The following is an 11,710-nucleotide window of genomic DNA, read 5'->3' on the forward strand; positions in this document are numbered from 1 at the left end:
CTCCTTTTATGAGAATTCAACTTTTTCAAATCATAATATTGGGCTAATGGAAGGTGAATGTACTGTATCTTGATTCTTCGTGGTTCTCTCTTTTGTAATTTTTTTCTACTTATTACCTTTACAGTCTGTGTACTGAATATTATTAAATTGCGTGTCTTGCGAGAAAAGGTTTCTGTCGAAATTATTTGTTATATAGTGGCACCTTAAAATTGTTTACTGGTGTATAATGAAACATTCATGAACTCCCTTCTCACTGTCTTTTCTTTGTTCTTTCAGAGTCCTACTTTGACAATTTGGAGATTAACCTTCAAAATTATATATATAAAAAAAAACCAGTTTTAATACATTTTATTTATTGAAATTTAAAATATTACTTACATGTTAAATATAGGGAGACATAAATTGCAAAATTGTCTTGTTAAAATGTAAATATCGCACTTGGCTTTGAATTAGTGAAATTAGGTAGCTACACTGCTAACCTTCAATACAAAATATAAGTTGCACCAAACTGTGTTCCTAAGTTCAGCATTGTACAGTGTTTTGTACAGAAATTAATGAAGTAAGACATATGCAATAGACATGGGTTGTAAAGCTTGTCTTGAGCTGTACTATAGAATCTGCTGGCTTTTCACTGCCTACAATAGTATATTAGTCCCCTATTATATCTTTACCTGCTAATGACTTTCGGAGTTTTTTCAGGTTAAATATCATAGGGTATGTCATTTCTGAAATACCAATTTCAAAGTTACTGTTATTGGTTGTGAAATTTGCTTAGTCTCTGCTTCTTACTGTTACTAAATTATTGTTATAACTAATAAATTAATAATTACATGCTGGATGTGAACTGGTATACTGCTTTGAGTAGAACACAAATGATGTACCTGTTCCATGCAGAATATAAATACAATTTACATTGTTACTATTTATCGACATGCACAGAAAAATTCTTCGAAATGTCTAATAAACGAGACCATGTCAGTTTAATATTAATGAAAATATACTTTTTTAATAACTTTTCACCATTACATAATTTTGTTTTACTTTTGCTTTAATATTTAACTTCATTTAATGCATGTTTAACATTTGTGGACATAATAAGAACACCACCAAACTTTCTGGAGTTAACACATTGACAGGATGAGCTGTCAACTGCCCAGAATTGCTCTTCATTGTAGACATGATGAGGTCGTGAAACATAGACTGTAAAAGATCGGAAAGGAAATGGAGGAATCTTAAACAATGACAATACGAGTTTTATAGGTGGAGTAACGGTCAGCGTGTCTGACCACGAAACCAGGTGGCCCAGGTTCGAATCCTGGTCAAGGCAAGTTACCTGGTTGAGGTTTTTTCCGGGGTTTTCCCTCAATCCAATACCAGCAAATGCTAGGTAATTTTCGGTGCTGGACCCCGGACTCATTTTACTAGTATGCTAGTCATTTTGTGATTGCTCATTTATTCATTTCATTCAGACGCTAAATAACCTGAGTTGTTGATGCAGCGTCATAAAATAACCCAATAAAAATTATAGGACAGGACTAAATTGCCCGAAACATGTTACGAGGATGTTATTGAAAGATTTGCTATCTTAGAGTGCTCTGATTGTAAATAAATATATAAGGTATATAGTCTCGTTTCTTTAATTAGACGAAGTATTTATTTAACACATCAGTTTCTTTAATTCTAAAATTCAGTTTCTTGCAAAATCTAGAAACCAAGACTATGAAACATAAATAGTTTGTTCATTTGACATGAAATGTTATGAAATTTTAAGAAACATTTCTTCCAGATAAAAGTTACATTGTGCTTATTGGTTAAGCTTGAGATGACTAACAAGAATACAGAATAATAAAATTAGTATTGAAATAAGATGTAAATAATGAATACAGTATACTATTTCTGGCAAATGTCTATGAACAGTGATATTTAAAATATAGTACAATATTTATTTATTAAAATATGTAATGGAGCTTTTTTCTTTTTATGTTGAACTTCTGTATTCAATACAAAAAAAAAAACAGAAGAATAGAAGATGGTTTCGTGCTAGTCATTTTGTGATTGCTCATTTATTCAGCATATGTTATTGATGACTAGATTTTACTAGGAATTTTATGTTTATATTCTGAACTGTGAGAAAATATCCATTTTTTAGTTCATGTTTGATAGGCTGATAATTAGCCAACTTAAATATGTGGCTGGAAAATGTTTTAGTTTTGTAGTGATATGTAGATTTTCGTAATTTATGCATTGTTGTCAGCTACTATAAGCCTATATAATAACACGAGAACATGTATAAAATATTGAGACACTATATCGAAACTGATAAATACAAACAAAAGAGTACTGTAAAACATCATTTTGCTGCAGCAAGACATGAAGCACTTTAAAAAATGCACGGTTGCTTTTAAAATAAAACATTGTTGAGGAAATAAAGGAATACCAACAACAATGGCTACAAAGCATCGAGACAATGGACAACATACTTCCGAAACTTGCATTATCATATAAATCTAAAGGAAAATGGGACTTAGGTCATCCAAAATCAGAATGAATAGATGAGGAAGACTTGTTTTACTGAGTTTCCCAGGACAAGACATTAAGACTCAACCTGTTGTGTTCAAAATAATTATGATCGACTGAATGCAAAGAAAATGAAGACTGTCGTTCCAGTCACTGAAAATCTTTTTAGATTGAAGGTGTCATATAACGATGAAAAGAATCCTGGGAAAGACAGCCCATAGAGGCCCACCACATGACTGCTGGCCTCACATGCCTTAGCAGAGGTTAACGATAATCCAACCAATACAGTTGTATCATGATGATCCCCCAGCCATTATAATGTTTCGAGATTTCTAATGTCATAATTTCATAACTATTCTATAGTGCAATATTAGTGTTTCATAAGTAACTTATGTAAAAGCTGGAAAATTTCCTAGAAATAATGCCAAGAACATGAATACTCACATGTGTTATGTACATAATTCGAAAGTATCTGAGCTGTGCATTCTTCAGCTCTGTATTAAATTTGTATATTAAATTCTTAGTACAGTTGGAAGCATTTTAATGAACTATTTTGTAAATAGTATGTAAAGTAAGAAGTGTATGATAATAAATGTGCTGAGATTGGTGAATAAATGAAATTGACATATTTTATATTGTGATTTCTTGAATTTGTCATCTTGTTATATTATTCTAATTCTGACTTGTTGATTGATTTGAATGTATATTTTTATATATAACATGAGTAGGCATAATAAAATATTGTAAGAAATTTAATTTTGAATAAATGGAGAATTTTAAGTAAAATTTTCCGCTGACAACACATCTTACATTCTGCTTAGTAAATACACAATTTCATATGTGCGCATTAAACACTAGTCAAGCAATTAAAATACGTATTTATGGGTAGTAGTGGAAATATATCTTTAACTGATTCTGCTGTATAATCTCTCTTCTTGCTCATTCTGTAGATTCCTGTTTAATCTGCAGTCCTATGTGGAAAAGTTTCTTTTCAGTTTGATATCCTTTACTTTTACATATGAGTTCCGGGTATACTGTAATTTTCAGTAGAATATCTGTAAATGAATGTGTTACTTTATTCGAAAGGAAAAGAAGGAACTTAGGCTAACTTGATCACACTGTGGAAACTTCAGTTCTAGTGTTTTTTTTTTTTTTTTTTTTTTTTTTTTTTTTTCATAAGAATTGGAAATTTATCTTTTGAAGAGGCGGAGAAGTTCAAATATCTTGGAGCAACAGTAACAAATATAAATGATAATCTGGAGGAAATTAAACACAGAATAAATATAGGAAATGCCTGTTATTATTCGGTTGAAAAGCTTTTATCATCCAGTCTGCTGTCAAAAGATCTGAAAGTTAGAATTTATAAAACAGTTATATTACCGGTTCTTTATGGTTGTGAAACTTGGACTCTCACTTTGAGAGAGGAACATAGGTTAAGGGTGTTTGAGAATAAGATGCTTAGGAAAATATTTGGGGCTAAGGGGGATGAAGTTACACAACACAGAACTGCACGCATTGTATTCTTCACCTGACATAATTAGGAACATTAAATCCAGACATTTGAGATGGGCAGGGCATGTAGCACGTATGGGCGAATCCAGAAATGCATATAGAGTGTTAGTTGGGAGGCCCGAGACGTAGGTGGGAAGATAATATTAAAATGGATTTGAGGGAGGTGGGATATGATGATAGAGAATGGATTAATCTTGCTCACGATAGGGACCAATGGCGGGCTTATGTGAGGGCGGCAATGAACCTCTGGGTTCCTTAAAAGCCAGTAAGTAAGTAAGTGCCTTGTCATTTTTAGCACGGCTTTCTTCAAAAGAGAAGTGAAACTACAGAGTTCATGTGTCATAGATTTACGGCACACAAAAATCTCAAATTTAGAGAATTACAAATTTTTCTGCTTTGTAGACAGATCTTTTTGCAGACTGAACATGTTGGTTAGTGTGGGATGGAACCCTAGAGGCCTCTGCTGCAGAACAAAGGAAGTAACAGAGTAAAAGAAAAACTCATTCATAGAGCTGACAAATTGTAATTGTTTTACGCATTTTGCAACAATTTGATTCCTTTTTATCATTTAAATGATATATAAGTGAAAGAGCAGCCACAAGCTATACTCTCCAATATTTTTTTTAACAAGTTATTGTGACGAGATTTCGAGCCACTTAAAATAAGCCTTATTTTGTGAAGAAAACTATGTCCAAATTAGTTACTTTAGTATCATTTTATCAAACTTTATTTAGGGTTAATTGTTAATTCTCTTGACAATGAATGTTTAGTTCAGGAGATGTATGCAAGGAGGTAATGATCAAATAAGATTTGTTTAAAAATGCAATTCCTGGACTGTGGCTGCTGTTGTAAAAGATGCCTCAATTGGTAATAACATGGACAAAGAAAGCATCTTGAAATTACTTTTCCTGGAAAAGCATTACTGAATGTCATGGTTCTTGTGTGTTCTGTTTCACTGAATGGTAAATTAATACAACAAATCAAATTCTTTTGGAATGGCAGCTAACATTAGCTTATTATTTATTTATGTTAATTTCAGGTGTGTACTAAATAAAATAGTACAAGGTCGCATCATGTAAAGTTTATTATTATGTAATTATAATAATTATTATTAGGTTAAACCCTGACAAAGTCCTCTTGAAGGAACCGTGTATTTGCAGCAAATGTGTATTATATGGGTAGTCTAACTTTGACTTACACAGAGTGGAAGTGAAATAACCCTGCAAATTTTCAGAGTCAGTAGCTTGTGTTGTATGTAACAGAAAAGAGTGTAATACCAAATTGGTGGAAAGTTCATAATTTTCTCAGAAAAAAATGCTTTTTCCTAAAAGTTTAATACACGCTCATTCGGTAACTAATGCTAGTAGGATCGTGATTTTTGTCTATATCGATAGAAAGTCTAATAATAATTTTTTTATCCCTCTGGCATATTTTAATAGTGTGGACAATTTTCGTGTAAATTTAATTTTAAAACCTCTCATTTGAAGCCACTGACCGATGTGACAAGCTTGCAACATTGTAGCCAGAAAGGGAGATGGGATATAGTTCACTAAGGCAGGCAGACCTGAATTTGTTGACCTCTTATCTGTATTAGGAGAAGAAAGAGACAGCAATGTTGCCAGACTGCTGAAACTTCCATCTTAATTTCCTAATTAACCATGCATTTATCACAATACGTAATATAGGTTTTCTATTCATTTAAGTGTACCCTATCGTCCCTTTCAATCTGCGGGATCATTTCACTGCCACTATTATTTTGTTATTCAACTACATCTTTTCTTGGACAGTAGTACCTACCCCATTATGTAATGCGTCAAAGACATTTACAGTACCAGTATGTACTTGATTCTTAAAAAAAAAAAAAAGTTTCGTAGTTCTCCTGGTATTTGAACTCTTACAATGAATAATGACATTTTCAAGACTATTTAAATATGAATGTACACTGAATGATATGACATCATCAGAACAAGAGCTTTCTGTTTAACATCTATTGTAATTAGAATCACAGTCACAGAGACTTCAGTGAACCAAAGAAAATAAACTGACAAAAAATTTTCAGATTTGCAGCTGACTGAGGAAAGTTGTTTGAGAAGGAGGGTGTAGGAAAAGGGTGGAGTATTGTAACTGTATATAGGATTAAGCACTCAGGTGAAGGACCGAATAAGAGTGGGATGTTGTATGTAGGCTTAAGTGCGCACATAAATACTGTTAGTAATGTCGCTCGTATTTACAACTAATCCATACTTACAGAATACAAAGTTGAGTAAGAAGCATGTAGGACAATTATTATCTTAAAAGTAGAAATAAAGGAGCAGGGCACTCCCAGGTTGCAGAGAAAAATACTTGGGTGGTCTCCTGGTTAATTTTATGTAAGTTGTATGGAGACATTTGAAATGTCCCTAGATGTGAATTTTAAACTCGATATAATTTCTATATTGCATTGCTTGTTTCATAATTTTTTTAACTATTTCATTGAAGATCACTCATTCTGGAGTTCTAAAAGACAGTGATTCTTTGTGTTGTTTTTATGTTGTATTATGACTGTTTAATGAATTCAGTTAGTGTGCTGTTCTACGATATAAGTATTAGCCAGGGCTGCCCAAAAAAGGGGGACAGGGAGGACACATGTCAGAGGAACCCTGGAAATTTAATGAATTGAAAATAAGATTTAAAATATAAACCCACACTTCACATTCATTGTTGACATTTGTGTAACGGATTCATTTGAAATCTTTTGTTATTACTGAGTGGCTTAAGTCTCAGGTGTGTTGTGATTAAATTAATACAGTGTAGTTTCATAGTTACAGTTATTAGATGGGCATTTAGTTAATCAGTATAATGTCATGTTATCATAAATCAGGTGCTAAAAAAAGAGTTGAAAAAAGATGAAAAACACCAAGAAGAACTTAAAAATGTAAGACGTTAACCAGTTATTTCCATTTTCCAACACACTATCAAATCCAGAAGAAAATTCAGGTGAATATGAGGTTGCTGTTACTTTTCTTGACTGTCCAGTACCCATGTCTTCACCACAAGGTAAGGAAATTAACTTCAGTGAAATGTTGAAGGCAACAGACAATAGGTATTCTTATTTGAAGTTTTACTGTTACATGGCAGGAGCGTTCCATGCGATATAACATTTTAGGATAATGTAATTGATATGCTACAGTTGCTTATGTAACTCTCGGGGGGGGGGGGGTTTTCCCTTCTTTCTTTTTTTTCTTCTGTGCATGTCAAAATTATACTTATAATTATTTTGTATTACGAGTATAATTTAATTGAATTCAGTATATACTTACATCATACTTTAATTTAATTGACAATAAATTATAGTGTAATATGTATAATATTGAGTGATTCTCCTTAAGAGGTGTAAGGAAATTCTCAGTATGAAGACTATAGATAGTAAATTGAACGTTCACTATCTAAATGAGAATGAAGTGGACCAGGGTTGCCATACGTCCCAGTTTTCTGAGATTGTCACTGCTTTTGTGTCCACTGTTCCGGTGTCCCTACATATTCATTTGGGACGTTCAGATGTCTCGATTTTGAGTTGGTTTACAGCTTCTTTGTATTTTAAGGTTACTACATGTATTGTAGCTATTGTGTGATTTAGCCGAACTTGTTGAAAACTTTAAATAGTGATATAATGATGTAGAAGAGACATTTACCTTAAAAAAAAAAAAAAAAGCAGCAGCAGCTTTCAGAATATGAAGTGTTTGAACAGTTTGCTTGACAGTCTTTGTGAATACAAACTTTGGTGTTCATGAATGGGAAAGCGGAAAAGTTAAAGATAAGTGGCTTAAATTTTTTGAGGCTGTAAATCATACAGAACAGTGTTCAGAATTATTGGAAATCTGTTGGTATATTTTCGGTGTGCCTGCTCACAATGCAAATCTTGAACACAAATTTTCTCTGATGGCAGCTAAAAATCAATTTTTGCACAATGAGCGGGTATTTTAATTACATGTCCTGGTTTAGTTCCAAAGTTAATGGCAATCCTGAGGTGGACGAATAAAAAAATAGGAACTTTGTCGAAGGTGAACATAGCCTCCTTAATCGTCTTTATGTACCATACATGAAAAAGAAGATATGCAGCCACCAATGGTGTTTTTTAATATAAGGGAGGGATTATTGGGCTTGAATTCCCAGTATTTCCCTAGTTACAGAAAGATCAAATGCAATTTTTAATAGGAAGAAATAATATGATCGCACTAGTCTCACGATTATTCGTGCATTTTGTAGGTTATGGACATGCAGTTTTGAATATGTAGGATGATTTTGAAGATTTGAGAATGCTGGGTTTGCAGTGAAAGATCTGCCATCTGGCAGAACACTATGTATGTATAAAGGCATTATTCACAAAATGAATTTTTGGAGTCAAGATTCCCATACTTTCTTTATATATAGACTACATTATTTATAGGTATGTATATATATATATATATATATATATTTTTTTTTTTTTTCACTACAGATTGTCCCAGATAATCAACATTCCAAACCTAGATGTTGATACAGCGTTGTAAAATAACCCAATAAAATAAAAAAATAATAATAAAATAATCAACATCCCAGTTAATCGAGAGTTTACTGTAGTCGTAGTATCATCCCTTTGTAAAATGCAGGAGTAAACTCCAGAAACTCAAAAATATTGAATATAATCTAAGCTAACATATAGCTTGCTATTGACATTGCATAATATGTTTTCATTACAATTTTTCTTTTCCATCTCACAAAATGAAACTGTAGCCGTAATTTCTGTCTGGAAGTATTTCTTTTTATTTAATAACTATCACTTTTGAGGTGCTATTTAATTAGTTATATTTTTAAAAGTTGAAAGCAGATGGAAATAAAGGTGCATCACCCAATATTGTAGGAACCAGAAAAGTCTTAAGTCATTTCTTAATAATAGTTGTGGATGTTTCATTTCAGCCACTTGTAAAACAATACATATAAACCACATGGGCTAGGTTGTATTTAGGGAGTGTGAAATCAATCGGGTTTAATTTAAAATTTAAAAACTGTTATGCAATGCAGGCGTCAAATTAAAGGAAAAATTACATAAAATGTGATGTTTGGACGATAAACGTCTCCTCTGTCCAGACTAACTAGCTCTCTCGCAGCTGACTAACTGGCTCCATCGGCACTCGCAGTGTTATTTACCACGAATGTCTAGAATGTTCTGTGTCGCGAAGCCTCTGGAACCCACAAAAAACGATCTCCAGACGTTTCCTTACTTCCGCCTCATGCTGTAATCTTCCTTCCCCCTCCGCACCGGGACCACAGTTCTTTCCCCTCTCTCCACGCCACGCCCAGCGCCTGTCAAAGCCCGAGTTCCTCTTCCCCGCACCTCCTCAAAGCCCAAGTTCCTCTTCCCCGCACCTCCTAAAAGCCCGAGTTCCTCTTCCCCGCACCTCCCTCTCTGCCAGACGCGCGCGAAACTCACCGATGCAACCAGCCACGACTAGAATGTTCCGGCCTGCCGCCACATTGCTCCCTCCTTAGGATTGTTCATCCCAGACAGTCCCTTGATAGGCCGATAGACGGTCCAGTGTTTGGGTCCTCCAACTGCTCCTTCCTTATGGTGGTGTCATCCCATCCTGGGCTTGGCTGGGCGGCGATTGCTCGTACTGTGTGGACGCCATCTCGCTCTTCTACTTGATCCTCCAAGGAAAGCCCACTGGCCATGGGTTGGTCTTTGGCATCCATCAGGAACACTTCATCTTGACCAAGGCGGAGTATATGGCACCGGACGTCCACCATCGCATCGAGTAACCGCATGACGTCGAGTCCCAGGACGACGTCTTCAGTGATGTTGGCGACGAACACCCACATCTCCAGTCTCCTCTTTCCCAAGGTCAGATCCAGGTATACCTCTCTCTGGATGGGCAAGCTCTCGCCTGAAGCAGTGCGTAGCTCGTATTAAGCGCAGCGGCGTCCTCCCAGGTAGGCCACACACGACTTCTGGCCTGGCGATAGTGAGCATCGCCCCAGTGTCCACCAGTACTCTGGATGGACGGCATCTTATCCATCCTTCAGCAATCAGCCCATTGTCACATCTTCTGTTAACTGGCTTCAGAATTAGCCGAGGGGATGGTGATGACGGCGCCGACATGCCCCTACTAGCATCGGCCCCCTCTCTCTCTTGACTGTAGCCAGATCGGTCGCAATCCCTCCTTAAGTGTTCCGGTTCACTGCAGGACCAGCAGGTGGGCACTCCTCATCTCCGTCGCTCGAGCGGCTTCGGTTGACGTCCCTCAACGTCGGCCGCCTCTCTCTCCCGTCTGTCGATAAATCGGTCGCAGTCCCTCCTCAAGTGTTCAGGTCCGCCGCAGGACCAGCAGGTGGGCGCCCGTCGTCTCCGTCGCTTAGGTGACTTCTGTTGGCTCCTCTCGACGTCGGCCACCTCTCTCTCCTGCATGTGGCCAGATCGGTCGCAGTCCTTCCTTAAGTGTCCCAGTCTGTCGCAGGACCAGCAGGTAGGCGCTCCTCGTCTCCGTCGCTCGGGTGGCTTCGGTTGGCGTCCCTCAACATTGGCCCCCGTGACACTCCTAATCCCGTGCGATGTTGAGACTTTCGACACCTTATGGACCAGTTATTCTACCGCCATTGCAAATTCCTGTAGGGACTCGCCTGACTGTTGGACCCTTGTTTTCAGTTTGATCCTAAATGCTGCCGCAAGTTGATGGTCACCATAACCTCCCTCCAAGACCTCCATTATCTCAGTGGCTGTTCCATCTTCTGGAACGCTGTGAAGTATCTCCGATGCCTGTCCCTGAAGCACGGTCAGCAGCTGAGTAGTTTTCTCCGCCGGCGTCCACCCATTATGCTCTGCGATAGCCTCGAACTGGCGTCGGAATATTGCCCAAGTCGTCGTACCGTCGAACTTCGGCGTCTTGACGTTCGAATGTCTGGCTGGAGGCATTGATTCTACAGGGCCCTTATATGGGGTCCTTAATTCTGTTGCCGCTTTTTCCATGGCCCGTCGAACCTCTTCGGCAACTATCTGTTTCTATTCTCTAGACTGGCGATCCACTAACGCGAATATGTGCTAGTTTTCTTCAGCATGCTTATTCAACAACAAACATGTCTGCTCTTGACGACGCTCGAGAATGCGGATTTTGCCGTCGAAATGGTCTACGTCCTGTCGTAGTTCGGCCACTACTGTATTCACACTCGCGAAATTCCCGTTTAGTTTGTCGAAATCGGTTTTAACTTCAACTTTTACGATGGTAACAATTGCACCCACGTGCGTCGAAACGCTACTAATTTGCATAGCGACGTCATTTTTAATCTCCGTTTTCAATTCACTTATGTCGTTTTTCAGTTCCGCGATGGCTTGCAGGATCTGCTATAGGACCTCCATTATGTCGACAATATCCCACTTCTGACACCAAATTAAACTTTTATTCAACAATGATGTGACTTTTATTCCCAACTTTTACCACACACCCATCAAGAATGGGTATTCCACTCGAACTCAGATCCTCGGGAAACGTCTCCGCTGTCCAGACTAACTAGCTCTCTCGCAGTTGACTAACTGGCTCCGTCGGCATTCGCGGTGTTATTTATTTACCACGAATGTCTAGAATGTTTTGCGTCGCGAAGCCTCTGGAACCCACAAAAAATGGTCTCCAGACATTTCCTTGCTTCCGCTCCGCGCTGTAATCGTCTTTTC

The sequence above is a fragment of the Periplaneta americana genome, chromosome 10 (assembly GCF_040183065.1).
Source record: "Periplaneta americana isolate PAMFEO1 chromosome 10, P.americana_PAMFEO1_priV1, whole genome shotgun sequence".
NCBI lineage: Eukaryota > Metazoa > Arthropoda > Insecta > Blattodea > Blattidae > Periplaneta > Periplaneta americana.